The sequence below is a fragment of the Myodes glareolus genome, chromosome 11, assembly GCF_982192425.1.
Source record: "Myodes glareolus chromosome 11, mMyoGla1.1, whole genome shotgun sequence".
NCBI lineage: Eukaryota > Metazoa > Chordata > Mammalia > Rodentia > Cricetidae > Myodes > Myodes glareolus.
In genome coordinates this window covers 85,247,542-85,265,238 of record NC_142036.1, presented here as the reverse complement: position 1 = coordinate 85,265,238, position 17,697 = coordinate 85,247,542, and the positions used below count along the sequence as shown (strand labels likewise).

Sequence of the window (17,697 nt, the reverse complement as noted above, 5' to 3'; positions counted from 1 at the left end):
TCTCTTCCTCATGATGTGATGACCCCCAACCATAAAATTGTTTCCTTGCTACTTCATAATTGTAATTTGCATGTTATAAATTGTAATGCAGATATCTGATATGCAACCCCTCTGGTGGTGGAACCCACAGGGTGAAAACTACTGCCTTGATGAGTTTTGTTATTTAGAAGAAACTGCTTCCTAGTGTCTAAGAAGTAATTATGAGGGCTTATCTGTTACAGCAGCTCAGAGATAGTAAAATTGGCAGATAATGAATCATGAAATATTTAAGCTTGGTGACTGGTACACATCAGTAAGTTTAGCATTTGGAAAGCAGAGACGGGTAAGTTTAAGGTCAACCTGGTCTACAAAGAGAGTTCCAGGCTAGCCAGGGCTATATAGTGAGACCTCATCTCAAGAAACAAAACAAATAAACTAACCAGATAGAGAAATATTTGTAAAAACAAAGGCATGAGGGTTGGCATTACAGAAATGGGAGTGAGGTATAGTTGTGAATTTTGTGTTCCATGTCACTGGAAACTGAGAACATTCTAGAACCATTCAAGATGGATCCTTTTGTTTTGAAGGCTGGGCACCTGGATGATAATCCCAATATTTTTATGACAGTATTCTTAGGAAGATTTCTTATAGTGGTAAGTTTGGTATTACTTCATTAATATTTGAATTTTGATATTTTAAAAATCTTACATTTCATAGAATGGTACCTCATATGGTATATGCATATATGGCTCACATCTAAATATATCATTTATTACACAAATGTCATTACCAAATTTTATACAGTATCTGCATTAGAGGCTATGTTTTTTTAACTATTGGTTTTGCAATATTTTATATTCTGAAAACTAAAGCAGAAAAATGCCAGCCAACGAAACAAAAACCCAACAAACCCTTGGCTTTGTGCTGAATCTCTATCAGAGACAAGAAATTGGTAAAAACATTACCAAACATAAGTGCTGCTCCCCAATGATAAGAATATGAAGTGACCTAAAAATAGTTTACTTTCGCAGTTTTCTAGACTCTCACTTGATTTTATTCACACTGTGAAAAGTGATGAAGTCAGTGCAGAGATCCACTGTTTGCAAACATGCTTAGACTGGAATGTCATGTGTAATAATTTCATGTATGATCCCTTGAAAAGAATAATGCAGTTCACTTTTTTCAAGCACCAGAGGCTTTATTTTATTGGATTTGGAAGCCAAGACTTGCTGAGATGGAGCACAGAAAGTGCTATCAAGACCCCCCCCTCCCCGTCATCCTTACTGGGACCTCTTGTCTGTGAATGACAGCACCAGATGCAGGCACATAGACATCATTGAGCCCTCTGATGGAACACTCATCTAGAACATGGCTAACTTGCTCAGTATGTGTATGATTATGACTGAGTTCCTATCTTGGAGAAGCGATAGAATCCGATGTTGATCTTGTGTTTCCTGCTCTTCGCTTTCAGAAGAGATGGAATTCTCACTTCATCTAAAACCCTCAGAACCCTTATAACAAAGGTTTACCTCCTTGTGCATATTATTAATGTTATTATGTCAGCATTAGTCATAACAGACACTCACTGAGTGGTTGAAAAAAAATGAATCATCATTTTCTTTTAAAAATGAATGATCCCCTCTAATCCTCTAAGCAGTTGTGAGACTCAGTTGTCATAAAGACCATTATCCCCAGTTCAGAGGGAAGCCTGGCAGTCAATCTGCCTTACCACATAGGCGCCTGAGTAATGTCAATACTTGCCCTTTTTGAGTAATTGAAACCTATATCATTAGAAGTAAAAGGGATCTTAAAAATAATTTAGTAGAACATTCTCATTTTAGAACATTCTCATAACTGAAATCCTTTGTCTAAAATTAGCTTCTTTGTATAGGGAACTGGCAGGTCATCCCTGTCAGTGTGAGAGTCTCTCAGGCAAGTGCTAGACACTGGAGACCAGTCCTGTTACACAGCAACAGGGACTGGGATGTATTGCTGCCCATGCCCAGGCGCTTTGTGTGTGGTTGAGTTGGGAGGAATGGGGTTCTCCAGCTCACTTGACTCTGGCAGAAAGGCTGTGACACTGGGATATGAAAGATGCTAATTCTGCCATTGGCAACTCCAGCTGGGCAGAGCTTAGAGTCTGGATTACTTCTTCCAGTCAAGGTTGTCATTGCCTGTTATGTTTTATCCCCTCTCCATGGTAACCACAAATCAGAAACCTGACAGAACTTCAGTTTCTTTTATTTATTTTATTCATGTGTGTTATACATGTATGTAGATGGAATCCCATGAGGAATCTCAGATGAGACTATGTCTGAGAGCTGTTTCCTCTTGTCTTATATTCCTCTTCTAGTGCTAGGGTTACAGGCATGCACCACCACCTCCCGGTTTTTAATGGCAAACTAGCATGGCTACTGTGATTAGAGATGTGTGTCAACACTGCCTGGTCTGTAAAGCTGACCAGGACAGCTATTTGACTCTCTGTTCTTCAGGCAAGCTTTACTTATTAAAATAAAATGAAATATCACTGTATTTTTGTTGTATGTGCACCACATTTGTGCCTGGTGTCCATGGAAATCAGAAGAGCACACTGGAGTCCCAGGAAATTGAGTTACAGATGGTTGGTATAGTTGGGTGATAGATATACAGAATAATAATAATAATAATAATAATAATAATAATAATAATAATGAAAAATAGCACTAGATAAGCCTCTTAGTCACAAAGCATGACAACCAGAGAAGCATAGGCCCTATTGAAAACCACACTGTGGAGGAGCCGCCCCGTACAACACAACAGGTAGGCTGACTGGATCCTCACCTCTCCTTCTACATCTCCAGATCCAACCCCTGTAGTCTTATCCCCAGCTCTATAGCAGAAATCCTGCTGAGGTTTCCCTATCCTCCCTGACCCCATCCCCAATAGAGTACACAGATCTTCTCCCCCAACTTCACCCCAATATCCCTGGCCTCCAACACCAGCAGACATTCCCTGTGAACCCACCCATGAGTGGGCCAGTGAAGCAGGACAGTTAACTGAAGACCTTCAACACACCCTCCTCTCCTCCAAAACCAATCTCCAGTCACACCCTAGCTCTGCCACAGAACACCCGCTGATGCCTTCCTTCCCCTCTGCCTGTATCTCTTGTGGACCCCACAGACCTTCCCCTCCTAACAGCCCTCTCCACTCATTGCTTTCTCCCAGCCCCTACCCTGCTCACCGACAGATTCCTGCCAGGGCAGCATGCACTCTGTCTAGAGATCTCCCCCTCCCTTCTGCCCCTCTGGATCCACCCCCTCAGTCTCATCTCCAGTGCTATAGCAAACCATCTGGGCAACCTCTTCACTGTCTCACCCAATTCCGAGGACACGAAAGAAACAGATCCTGGTGGGACACTCTGCTCTTTTCCCTTCTGGGAACTCCTTCAGTCTCCCAGCTGATCCCTATTCCTAATTGTCAGCCCCAAATACCCAGAAACACATTTTACCCAGAACCCCCACCTACTGAGAGGCACAGCTATCACATTCTCTAAAAATCTAGTGAAGAAACAGAAACTTAGTGGCAAAAGACTCGCCCAACAAAGACAGATCCAGAAACCAGCACCTAGACCCATAATCACCCCAAACCCAAATGCCTAGACACAGCATAAGAATAGAATGAATAACAACAAGGACGATATGTCACCACCATAGCCAAGCTATCCTAGCACAAGAGATCCTGATTATCCCAACATAACTGAAGTACAAGGAAAAGACTTTAAAACTGCCTATCTGAAGATTGAAGAGGAAATAAATGAATCCCTTAAGGAAATCCAGAAAATACAAACAGTGGAAAGGAATAAAGAGAACTGTTCAAGACCTGAACATGGAAATAGAATCCATAAAGAAAACACAAACTGAGGGAATTCTGGAATGAAAAATGTAAGAATTTGAACAGAAACTAGAGAGGCAACCTTTACCAACAGAATATAAGAGATAGAAGAGAGAATCTCAGCCATTGAAGACCGATATAAGAAATGGATTCATCAGTCAAAGAAACATTATATTTAAAAATACTGGAACAAAATGTCCAGAAAATCTGGAACACTACCAAAAGAGTGCAGCTTGGAATAACAGGCATAGAGGAAGTATGTGAGACAGAGCTTAAAGGCATGGAAAATACTTCCAGCAAAATAATAGGAGACATTTTTCCTAACCTAAAGAAAATTTTCCTATCCTGTAAAAGTATAAGAAACATGCAGAACACCAAATAGATTGGACCAGAGAAAAAGTCCTCTCCCCACATAATAATCAAAACAATAAAAACACATAATAAAGAATATTAAAAGCTGTGAAAAGAAAAGACCAAGTTACATATAAAGGCAGACCTATTAGAATTATATTCAATTTCCCAAAGGAGACTTTATGAGCCAGAAGGGCCTAGTCCTATATCCTGTAGACTCTAAGAGGTCACAGGTGCCAGTCCAGACTACTATACCGACCACAACATCCAATCATATATGGAAAAATTAAGATATTCCATGATAAAACCAAGTTTAAACAGTATATATCTATAAATCATGCCCTACAGAAAGTGCTAGAAATAAAACTCAGATTTACGGAGGTTAACTATACCCATAGAAACAACAAATAATTTATCTCAGACCAGAAAATAAAAAAAAATGACTCTCTCTCTCTCTCTGTTTCTCTCTGTCTCTGTCTCTCTCTCTGTCTCTCTCTCCACCACTACCACCAACACCATGAAAGTAACAGGCATCACTAATCACTGGTTATTGATATCTCTCACTGTCAGTGATACCAATTTCTCAAAAAAAGATATAGGTTAACAGAATGGATGCAAAAACATGTTTCATCGTCTATATTCAAGAAACACACTTCAATATCAGAGATATTACTTCTGGGAAAGAGTTGGAAAAAAGATATTCTAAGCAAATGGGCCTAAGAAACAAGCTGGTGTAGCCATTTTAATATCTATCAAAGTAAACTTCAAATCTAAACTAATAAAAAGAAATAGGGAAACATACTCATCAAAGAAAAAAATCTACCAAGGTGACATTTCAATTCATAAATTCTATGCTCGAAACACAAGCATATCCAAGATTGTAAGGGAAACACTACTATGCTTAAATAACATATCAACCCTAACGTACTAATAGTAGGAGATGTCAATATCAACCTTCAATGGTAGATAGGTCATTCATATGAAAACTAAACAGAAATACTGGAACTACCAGAAATTTTAAACAAAATGGACCTAACAGATTTTTAACAGAACATTTCACCCAAACACAAAGAATATATGTTCTTCTCTGTACCTCATGAAACATTCTGCAAAATTGGCCACATATTCAGACACAAAGTAAACTTCAACAGATACAATTAAAATGAAATAACTCCCTACATCCGGTCAGACCACCATGGATTAAAACTTGGAATCAACAGCCACAGAAACAACAGAAAGTTTACTATGTCATGGAGTTGAATAACCCTTAACTGACTGAAAAATGGGATACAACAGAAATAAAGAAATTAAAGATTTTCTAGAATTAAGGGAAAATGAACACACAGCATACCCAAGCTTATGGGATATGTACTTCTTTCTCTGCATTGTATTGGCTTAAAAACAGACATTGAATGGACCCAGATGTAAATCCACACACCTATGGCCTTCTGATTTTTGATAATGAAGGCAGAAATACATAGTGGAAAAAGAACAGCATCTTCAACAAATGCTGCTAGTCTAATTGGATATTTACATGTAAAAGAATTCAAATAAATCCATAATATCACCCTGCATAAAACTCAAGTTCTAATGAACCAAAGACTTCAACATGAAACCAGATGCACTTCAGCTGACAGAAGAGAAAATGGGGAATAACCTTGAACTCATTGGCACAGGAGAAGGCTTTCTGAATAGACACTGATAGTGCAGATCAACAATTACTACATGGGACCTTGAGAAACTAAAAAGCTCTGTAAGGCAAAGGACACTATCATTTGTACAAAGTGGCAGCCTACAGAATGGCAAAAGATTTTTTTTACTAACTCTGTATTTGATAGTTGACTAATATCTAAAATATATAAAGAACTCAACAAACTATATATCGAAATCCAAATAATCCAATTATAAGTGGAGTACAGATATAAACATAATCTTAATAAAAGAAACTCAGAAGACCGTGGAATGCTTAAAGGAATGTTCAACATCCTTAGCCATCACAGAAATGCAATGTAAAACTACTTTGAGATTCCACCGTACACATGTCAGAATAAGATCAATAACACAAGTTAACAGCTCATGCTGGTGAGGATGTGGAGCAAGGGGAACACTTCTACATTGCTGGTGGGAGTGCAAACTTGTTCAACCACTGTGGAAATCAACATGGGGGTTTCGCAGAAAGTTGGGAGTTGATTTTCATCAAGATCCAGCTATACCACTCTCTGGTCTGTACCCAATGGACACTTCATCCTACCACAAGATCACTTGTTCAGCCATGTTCATTGCTTCTTTATTCAGAATAGCCAGAAATTGGAAACAACCTAGATGTCCCTCAACAGTAAAATGGATTAAGTGTTCGTTTACACAATGTGGTATTAGTCAGTTGTTAAAAAAAAATGACATCATAAAATTTTCAGGCAGATGGATAGAACTAGAAAACAACCATTCTGTCTGAGGTAACCCAGACACAGAAAGACAAGTATGGTGTGTACTCATTTATAAGTGAATATTAGCTGTTAAGTAAATGATAATCAAGCTACAATCAGCAGACCCATAGTGTAGGAAGGAACTGCTTGTTAGTTCCTGGCTGCTTAGTCCTGGAATAATCACACAGAAACCATATTAATTAAAACATTTCTTGGCCCATTAGCTCTACCTTCTTATTGACTAACTCTTACATATTAATGGAACCCATTTTTACTAATCTGTGTATTGCCTCGTGACTGTGGCTTACTAGCTAAAGTTCCTAGCGTCTGTCTCTGGCGGGGCTACATGGCTTCTCTTTGACTCTGCCTCCTTTCTCCCAGCGTTCCATTTAGTTTTCCCCACCTAGCTAAGTTCTGCCCTGCTATAGGCCCAAAGCAGTTTCTTTATTGATTAATGGTAACCACAGCATGTAACATGAGGGGGCCAGGGCCTGCTTGGCCCTCTAGCTGTTTAGTCCCAGAGAAAAATCACACATAGATCTCTGTAAGTTATAATGCTGATTGGTCCATTAGGCCAGGCTACTTATTAGCTAACTCTCACATCTTGATTAACCCATTTTTCTGATCTATTTTAGCCATGTGGCTCAGTACTGTTTTGAGCTGGCAGATTACATCCTGCTGCTTTGGTGGTCTGGGCAGGAGTGGGAGGAATCAACTTCCTCCTTCCCAGAATTCTCCTGCTCTCCTTGCATCATTTCCAGTTCCTGTCTGGTTTTCCCGCCTACACCTCCTGCCTGGCCAATCAGTGTTTATTTAAAACATGATTGACAGAATACAGACAATTCTCCCGCACCACTTCCCCCTCTTTTTATAAAAAAAAAAAGAAAAAGGAAAATATCGATAGTCCATTTTTTAGGAATGTGGGCGTAGTATTTTAGGCTACTTCCAGCTGGTTGGGGGCGCTGATAATCTTATGGGGACCTAAAGAAAATTTAGAGTTATGATCAAGTCCTGACTGAAGTATCTTGTGAGTCTTGATCATCTCAGGCAGCAGTCTTGAACCTGTTCTGGATGAAGAACTCTGTCATCTGGGCCATCTGTTCCTACTGGAGATTTCTCAGGTGGTCTCCATTGGTCAAAGATGATTTTTCTTAACTCTGAATAAATCCAGAGCCTCTCATTTTCTGTGGAAACAAAAGCAAAATCTCTTCTCCAAAGTAACATACCTTTTGACTTCAATTTTGAAGCCAAGATATTTTTAAAATATCTATTTTGGATTGATTCTGCAGCATTTATAAGCAAATATCTTTTAGCAGCTGTTGCTCCTTCCTCAGCATTTAAACAATTCAAAGAGAGCATAATAGCAAACAGTATCAAGATTCTCCGTGTATTTTCCATCTTTACGTGGCTTTATTTTAACCTCTATTTCTTTTATTTTTACTTTTAACTTTTGGCATTTTGAGACAGGTTCTCTGCATATCTTTGTCCTGGAACTCCCTCTGTAGACCAGGCTATCTTTGAACTCCCAGAGATCCGTCTGTCTCTGCCTCCCCAGTGCTGGGATTAAAGGTGTGTACCACCACACCCAACTACTCTCTTTCTTTCTTTTTTATTTTAAGGCTTTAAACCTTTTTTTTTCAAGCCTGCATATATTTTTAACACACTGTAAACCATTTAGAGGTTTTCTTACTCTTTGAATCTCTCTTTACTGTATATCTCTCTTTTTCGGACCACATGGGTCTTTAATTTGCTAAGGAATATGGAGAAAACAACACTCAAAAGCTCCTATGGCTTTTCAAGGTCCTTGCCAGGAAGCAAGCTGCAACATTGTGTCCATAGTCCAGACTGCCTGCTTGAAAGAGTCAGAGTTTTCCCTGGCAGGACGGCCCAGAAAGCAGGCATTTTAAAACAGATTAGTTTTTTCCTGCTATGGCTGAAAACTGAAATGCTTTACTCTAATCTTTCCCAAGCATTCCCAGGCTTTCTGTGGATTCGGTTGTTCACGTGGGCGCCATTCTGTAACATGAAGGGCCTGCTTGTTTGTGTTTCTGTCCTGCCCGCCTGGTCCCCACAATTGTTTAGTCCCAGAGAAAATCACCCACACAGAGGACTCCATAAGTTGTAACATGAGGGGCCGGCTTGTTGGGGTTTCTGTCCCGCCTGGTACCCCACAACTGGCAAATCCCAAAGAGAAATCACACACAGGACTCCATAAGTTATAAAACTGATTGGCCCATTAGGTCAGGCTTCTTGTTAACTCTTATAACATATATTACCCCATTATCCTTATCTATGTTAGCCACACGGCTCAGTACCTTTTTCAGCTGGGCAGGTTACATGCTGTCTCTTCGGTGGTCTGCACAGGAATGGAGAGAGAGCTTCTGCTTCCAGAATACTCCCAGTCTCTTTGCTCCACCCCTACTTCCTGTCTGGCTTTCCCGCCTATACTGCCTGCCTGGCCAATCAGCGTTTTATTAAAATATGATTGACAGAATACAGACAATTCTCCCACACCAGTAAGTTATAATGCTGATTGGTCCATTAGGTCAGGCTACTTATTAGCTAACTCTCACATCTTGATTAACCCATTTTTCTGATCTATTTTAGCCATGTGGTTCAGTACCTTTTTCAGCTGGCAGATTACATCCTGCTGCTTTGGTGGTCTGGGCAGGAGTGGGAGGAATCAACTTCCTCCTCCCCAGAATTCTCCTGCTCTCCTTGCATCATTTCCAGTTCCTGTCTGGTTTTCCCGCCTACACCTCCTGCCTGGCCAATCAGCGTTTATTTAAAACATGATTGACAGAATACAGACAATTCTCCCGCACCAACAGCATACAGAGGGGAATCCCACATTGCCATAGAGGTTAGGTATACAGGTAGGGATTCATGGTGACACAGGAGAGAGAATAGATTTTTTTGCGTGTGGACTGGGGGATTGTGGGATAGGAGTGAGAGAGCTAGGTGGGTGTGGGGAGGGGGCATATGGTTGATGAAGGCAATGTGGGGAAAGACAGCCTGAATTGAGGAATATCTAAGATAAAAAACCCACAAATATGATACAAGATGACAATAGCAATAGCCTATCAATCATCACTTTGAATTAAAAATTTGTCGAAGAACATGGCATCAATCACAGAGAAGGAGACATTTTAGCCAAAGTATGGGCTTGTAAACACATTTACAGTCTGCATCAGAGCCTTGAAGTTTATAAAGTAACTCTGAATAGATCTGAAAAATGAGGAAATGTGGTGCAGTATTAGGGGATTCTAATACCTTCTGTATGTCAAGCAGTGGGTGGATCACCCACAAAGTTTATGTGGAAACACCAGTCTTAAATTCTCCTCTGGATCAAGTTAAAAGACATACTGAATTGTCCCTCCAACAGTCAAATACACATTCTTCTGGGACATCACAGGATGTGTCCAGATAGATCATGATTGTCTACAGAATGTCTTTAAAAGTTTTGGAGTTTTAAATGATAAAGGTTAACTTACAAGATTAAGTAATCTTAATGATTGTGGTTATTTGATGAGTCCCTGCTCATCTCAGATGAATGTTCAAAATGCTTGTGGAGACACTCTTAGTATTGCTTATGTACACCAAGTATCTGTAGTTCAGATTTCTGTATCTTTGAACATGCTGTGTTTTCTCCCTATCATCCAAATACCTTATCTTCTGAAAATCCCATTAATGTGTTTCCCGTTTTGAATCATATTAACTCTGTATATAGGTTAAAAAAAAACATTTACAAGAATAGATATACTTGGATCTTCTCCTACACGTTCAAGGTAGGTAGCGTGTAGTAGACTTTGTAGTTGATGGTATAAATACATGCAGCTGCTTTTGTTGATGTGTGATTGTCAAAAGTATTAATCTTATAAAAATCACATAATGCTTATCAATGTTACCTACAGACAACTTTTTAATTTCATGATATAAAACAAATCACAAAAATATGCACATTACTCCCACTTAATAACTTTTGACACGAGAGTTCTAAACTTCTTTATGACTATAGAAAATTGTTATTGACTCAGTAGAAGCCACTGTTTGAGTTCTGGATTTGGGGATTTGTTCTTATTCTGGATGTGTCATTGGTATTGTAGTGCCATCCTCTCTCAGTGCTGACACCATGCTTCCATCAGACATGCGTCTGCCACACCGTGATGCTAAGCTGTAATTTCTGAGAGATTAGGTATATTAAATACATTCTCCCCTAGCAATATTTCCATTTTCTAAGGCATGTTTCCCAAGGCTTAACCCACTGAAAGAATAGGAATGTATAGGAAACTCCTGAAGACTCACATACCTCTAGCTAATTACTTTGGGAATTTATAGTCTCTGGTTTCCTTAGTTTCTCTATGGGAAAAATAAGATGAATATTAATGCAATTTATATATCAAGCATCTCATATCAATCACTAGTAATGCTTTTTACTTCTGTCTCTCATGTTTATTACAGTTATTGATACTTGTCATTGTGTGCAATGCATACAATCATTCTCCTTTAGTACTGGTGGCAAAGTTATATTCTTTAAAAACATAGTGTATGAGAGAGTTGACTCAGTGGCTAAGGGCCCTGGCCGCTTTCCAGAGGACCCTGATTCTATTCCTAGCACGGTCATGGTTTCTTTCAGCCATATGTAATTACAGTTGTAGGTAATCTCATGCCTACTTCTGGTCTTCATGGGCACTCTATACACATGGTGCACAAACATACATACAGAAAAAAATCCTTATTAAAAAGATCTATATCTATCTATCTATCTATCTATCTATCTATCTATCTATCTATCTATCTATCCATCCATCCATCCATCCATCCATCCATCCATCCATCCATCTATCTATCTATCTATGGCAGGAAACTGCTTGTTCGTTTTCCAGCTTTCCAGACTCCCAAAATAACCACACAGAAACTATTAGTTAAATCACTTCTTGGCCTATTATCTCTAGCTTTTACATCTTAATTTAACCCATTTCCATTATTTTATATTTTACCACAAGACTTGTGGCAAGGCTCCAGCATGTCTGTCTCCAATGGTGGTTTCACGGCTTCTCCTTTGACTCTGCCTTCCTTCTCCTAGCATTCAGTTTAGTTTTCCCTGCCTAGCTCTGTTCTACCCTATCAGGCCAAGCCAGTTTCTTTATTAACCAATGGTATTCACAGCATACAGAGGGGATTCCACATCCTCTCTCTCTCTCTCTCTCTCTCTCTCTCTCTCTCTCTCTCTCTCTCTCTCTCTCTCTCACATTCCAGAAAAGGAACTTGGATCATCTAGAGCATGAGTTATGGACTATTGTGCGGTGTTCACTAGAGATCCTAGGAAGTGCACCTAGATCTTCTGGGAGAGAAACCTATGCTTTAGCCACTGAGGGACCTCTCAACTCTAAAGTTATGTTCTTATATATTAGGCCACTTGTGAAATAATTTGAAGAAATTAATTTTAATAAAAGCTTTTAAGTTTTTGTTTTGACTGTTTACAATACAAAGTTCTGGTTCTGTTACTTGAACCCTTCAAGTAAGGATGAAAATAGCATTGTGCACCCCACTATAACATTAGGATTTATATAAGTAAGGATGAAAACAGCATTGTGCACCCCACTATAGCATTAGGATTTGTATAAGGCTTATTCTTTAAAATTTTCAAATCAATAGAAACTTTAAAATTTTTGTGTGTTTAAAGTTTTGTACAAAATATTTTTCACATTCACTGCTTTTTGTTGGATGCTATCATTTCTCAGTCTGCAAGCTGTCGTGTTGGCTTGTAGAGATTCAAAAAGCAAGTGCTAAACATTTGGCCTGGGTATCCCTGATAGTGTGTAACTTAATTTGTGTTCATTTATCAAAATTATGTCTTGGCTGTTATGAAGACATTGAAACTTGCTCTGAGTGAAACAGTTCTTCAGCCTGTTGGTGTGGGGGGGGTGCTTGTTCATTTTCTTTATTTCTTTTTTGTTTAGTAGAGTTCATTAAATTAAAGTATTTTCACTATTAGATTTCATATAGTTCTTAAATAATTGACTCAAGTAGAACTTTATTGAAGATTTCTTCTGATCCTGGATATAAACCATGCTTTTATCTGCTCAGTCACTGGCCATTTCCACCAGCTGTTAGATGTATCCAGTACATTCTTGAAAAGTTATGTTTTGGGGATCCTCAGCCTAATTTACCCAATTTACTTTTTTGTACACATGTGGATAAATTGATAGCTTCTATTGTGTCGGACTCACTGTTCTATCTCTGCATCTTCCTAAGTCATTTATTTGATAATTACCAGTGCTTTTTTTCTCGGCCACCCTCTTTCTACTTTTGTTGACTTTGAGCAATGTATTATTTGGATAAATTTAAGCTCCAGAAATTAAATTTTTTCTTAGTCAAATAAACAGTCTCTTTCCTCTTATATCACAAATCTTGACTTCTTTCTCTGACCATCATGACGGTCATGAACAATGGACTTAAGAGTAGCAAGCTGGAGTTTTATTATACTTAATAGTCTGTTTTGCTCCTTTAACACTTGTACCTGTCCTTAGAGATGAGTGAAAATCACATTTAAAATTATTAAGCATTAATTGCAAGTCATCTGAGGCCAGTGATATATGATCAAGTCATTCGAGAATTCCACAGCATGGGTAAGACTGAGAGAGCATAGGAAACAGGAGGTGCAAATGGGTTATGCAAACATTGGGGGCCAGAAACCTTGCCACCCATGGAGCTGTCCAAGGTTAAATACATAAGCCAGTGCTACTTCACTCAGGGGAATGTTTACCCTCTACTTCAATAAAATCAGTCTTTTTTGTTGTTGTTGGGCAGAAGGAGATCACTTCACCTTTCTTTATGTGTGCAAGTGAAAGAATTTGAAAGTGCCATGCTAATGAGGAAATGTTATTAAATATAATTTGTATTTGAATTAATATACAGTCCAAATTGATATATATCTATATAAATGTTTATACAGAGAGAAATATACATATCTGCTTAATGTATTCTTGTACATCTTCAAGACTCATTTGGTGAAATATTTTGCTAAATTTCAGTGAGTATGTACTTTCCCAAAGTGCCATTTTGTTGTGTTAGTATGAAACATTTGCATGCCTCCGAGATTTCATGATAACTTGCAACTCTTTGCTGAGGGTGTATATAATCTTGTCTGGCTTTTAAAAATTAAACTTGTAATTTCATACCTACTGAATGTTGTCATTTGAATTATTTAAGTGAATTATTTAGAAGTTCAAAGTTAGCCAGGGATAGCATTTACCTCTTTAATTCCAGCACATGGGAGGGTGAGGCAGGTGGATTTCTGTGAGGTCAAGGCTTGCCTAGTCTACATAGAGAGTTTCATGACAGTCAGGGCTACATAGTGATCCCTGTCTCAGAAAGAAGAAGATAAAACATAAAAAATAAATAGAGGGTCTAATTTAATAATCCTATGTAAGGTATAATGTTCTTTAAAAATCATGGTATTAATACCCAGAAGATGGCTCACGGGTAAAGGTTCTTGCTCAGTCATATGAGTTTAATCACTGGAACCCACGTGGTGGAGAGAGAGAATGAACTCTTGCCAGGTGTCCTTAGACTCCACACATGCACTATTATGTTCAACTGAATAAATATGAAAATGCTTACTAATATATTATGCTATTAGTGAGAACATCTATTGGAGATTGTCCTCATCTTTAAAATACCATCAGGGTTTTGTATCTGGTAAATGAATATTGAGTTGCAGCCTACTTTTCATGCTTAAATTTTACTAATCTAATGATATATATCTGTGTTTTTAAAAAAGTTTGTTATATAAGCATCACAATGCTCAGCATGGAGTAAATATTCAAGGTCGGGACCAGAAGCTTTCATTTATGTTTTGTTGTGTAATGTCTTAGCCATTGGGCCTGCTTCATTTTATAGAACCGTGGTTGGAACAAGAATCTCCTAGTTCCAGGTGATACATCTCATGAATCAGTAGCAACTCTAGAGACAACTGTACCACATCCTTGATTCCAACCATCTGTTTTAGCTGCAATGCGTGCTCTGTAAGAATAGTTTTTATCTCTGTGTTTGTTAAGTGTGGAAGAGACGTTAGCTCACAGACAAGTTTTCCAAGTAAAACCAGGAATTTTAACCTTAAAAGAAAAGGGAAGCATGCCCTCAGCATGTGCTTGTCTAGAGGCAAGCAGACTCCTCCTCTGTTCTCCCAGGAAAACTAAAAATGTGCACCTGATCCCAGATCAGACTTCCAGAGAGGAGTGTCAGACTTTGGCAGGCACATTTCCTACTGGGTCGACTTCTTGGTAGTTTTTCTATAGAGGGCTCTGTTTTTATTGTGACCATCATCCTTCCTCTAGTAAGGTTATCAATATTCCCACTCTTTCTCCTTTCTGCACTTTAAATACCTATGTGAGCTATAATTTGAATTAAAGCACTTTTATGTGGTCATTATTTGAGAAAATCCCCCCCCAAGGACACTCCCCCCTCTTCAATATGAGATTTAAAAAAACCTTGAAAATTATTTTGTAAAATTTATACTAAAGAAAAAGCTACTCTTTATATACTTAAATGGGTGAGCAATCATATTAGCCAGGTCCTTCATTCTAAAAGCTAAGGACTTCAGACACATTAATTGTGAGTGACGTGTTAGCCGATGTTGGGAGCCATGTAGCCTAGTTTTGGATCAGCATATGCATGCTTGTCCCATGCGTTTCCACGAGGCAGAGCCCACTGGAGACAGTCTTCCACTCGGCTAAGACTAGTGGACCTCAGGACGGAGCAGAATACCGCTGGGACCATGTGCCTGTATGCTCTCTTCTCTATCAATGTTGATGATTCTCTTGGTGGTTTTTAGGGTCAGTTTGTCAGTCACACATGGGCAGATGTGATCATTTCTGGAAATCCCATTTTTTTCCCTCAAGTTCTTTGGGAACTGATACTTCTCAGGTTTCCTATCTAGAAATACCAAGTGCCACTGCAGAGTCTGGGAACTGTTCTTATTCAGTTCTGACAGAATGAGAGTCAGTAATGGACCATTGAAGAAGTATTAACTAACTGTATACAATCAGTTTATGGGAAATCACCCATATTTCTATAAATATGCTTTGTTAAGTTTTGAATGATATTGTATTTGAATGATATTTCAACACGTTCTTGAAAACGTGTTTATCATTTTTTAGCCTTGTAAGGACAAGGTGTGTCTGGCTCGGTCTTTAGCCAAGCTAGCAAAATGTTGAATGTTCTTTTTGGTTTATAAGTTTTTTTGATGTAAATGTTGGGAACAAACAGATTTGACATATTTGTTTTTACCAGAAGTTAATGCTGGAGGGTGGGAAGACATGCTTGTTTTTGATGCATAAATAAAGATGGCTCAAGCTGTTTGCGATCAGACGCTGGTTTGAAACTCATCTGGTGGTTGGACACCAACTACTTCATTTCTTTTGCCCATGCCACTTCCGCATTAGGGCTTGAACCCGGGCTGTGGTAAGACCATGGTAAGCCAGCAGCACTTTTTGTTGTTTATATGATACTGGAACTTACACATATTTAAAGTTTTAATTGTACTTTGAAGCCTGAAGCATCATACAGGAGTGGTCTTTCAGACGTGACTTTGGTTCGGTCCAAGACTGCAATTTGTGCAGTTGCCTAGAGTTCAATACGTTGGGCTTGCTGTGTTTGCAAGCCTATCACCAGCGTCTGGCTCTCTTGAATGATGTAAATCCATAGGAAGGAAACTTTGTAGATGTAGTTTGATCAATGATATAAACGAGTCTGTTCAGTTTATCAACTTTAGTATGGTTGGTGAGCTATCCTTTATAGGACTTCTAAATAGGAGCCAAAATCTCCTGCTGTAGCTGGTGGGCATTGAGAGAGTACTTGGGTTCCAAACACTGATTTACAAGTTAAACTCCATTGGCCGAATGTCTAGTGTTTATAGTGCTAGCTCAGCTCTGGCAATGCTGCAGCTCACTAGACAGGAGCTAAGACAGCTGAAGTTCTACCTCTATGACTTTTCTGGAAGCAAAGATAGGAAAAGGAGAGCCCAGGACTCCAGGGTCACATCCTCTCATCCTGAACTGTCAGCTGGCTAACTCATTGGAAAGTCTTTCTACTTTTAATTTTCTTGAAAAACCTTTATTTTCTTGCTTTTTTTTCCTTTTAGTTTCTTTGTGAAATGTCATTTAAAGTTGTTTCTTTGACATACAATTGTGCTTTTGTCATTTAAATGAAATAGCTGTATGTACATATTTTTAATTAACTATGTTTAATGACTAGCTCTTTGTTATTGGATCACTATTGAACTAATGTCTATTAAAAATCACTAATGTCTTTAAAGTGAGCGTTATGGGAGCATTGTTTGCATGCTAGTTACGTGTGAGGCCCTAGGCTTGAACAGTGAAGGAAATAATAAAGACTTTCTTATAAATATTTTTTCCCTGGAGAAGGAAAATGCAATGTTAGGGTATTGCTGTATACTATAGAAGGAACATAATAAAATGTATGTCTGCTATGCAATGTACTTCATGTGGGAGACTGGGGCAGAATCGCAGTTTCTGCAGCAGTGCATAAGGGTAGGTACACATTAGAGTGTTGCTGGTTGTCAGCATGTGTAATAGGGAAATTGCTAATTCTGAAAATTAATTTAAAATTAGGTCTTTCCAAAGAACACACTCATTTATTCCTGTTCTTTGCATAATTTAGGCTAATGGTTCTCAACCTTCCGAATATTGCAACCCTTTAATACAGTTCCCCATGTTTGGATGACTCCCAACTATAAAATTATTTCATTGCTACTTTTTAACTATAATTTTGCTACATTCATAGTATAAATATCTGTGTTTTCCAATGGTCTCAGACGACCCCTGTGGAAAAGTCATTTGACTCAAAGGGAGTTGTAAACCCAGGTTAAGAACTACTGATATAGGCTTTTTCCTATAATTGACTGTGTGATGTTTCCAGTTAATAAATTACCTTGACCCAGGCAGTGGCAGTGCATGCATTTAATTCCAGCGCTCAGGAGCCAGAGGCAGATGGGTCTCTATGATTTCATGGCTAACTCATGTCTACAGGACAAGTTCGAGGAAAATAA

The 17,697-nt window shown here is 38.6% G+C and overlaps 1 protein-coding gene across 1 annotated transcript in view; it reads left to right on the top strand.

The window, feature by feature from the left end:
* The window catches only part of Crppa (CDP-L-ribitol pyrophosphorylase A), a 264,403-nt gene that overhangs the window by 134,507 nt on the left and 112,199 nt on the right, over window positions 1-17,697 (top strand). The window lies entirely within an intron of this gene.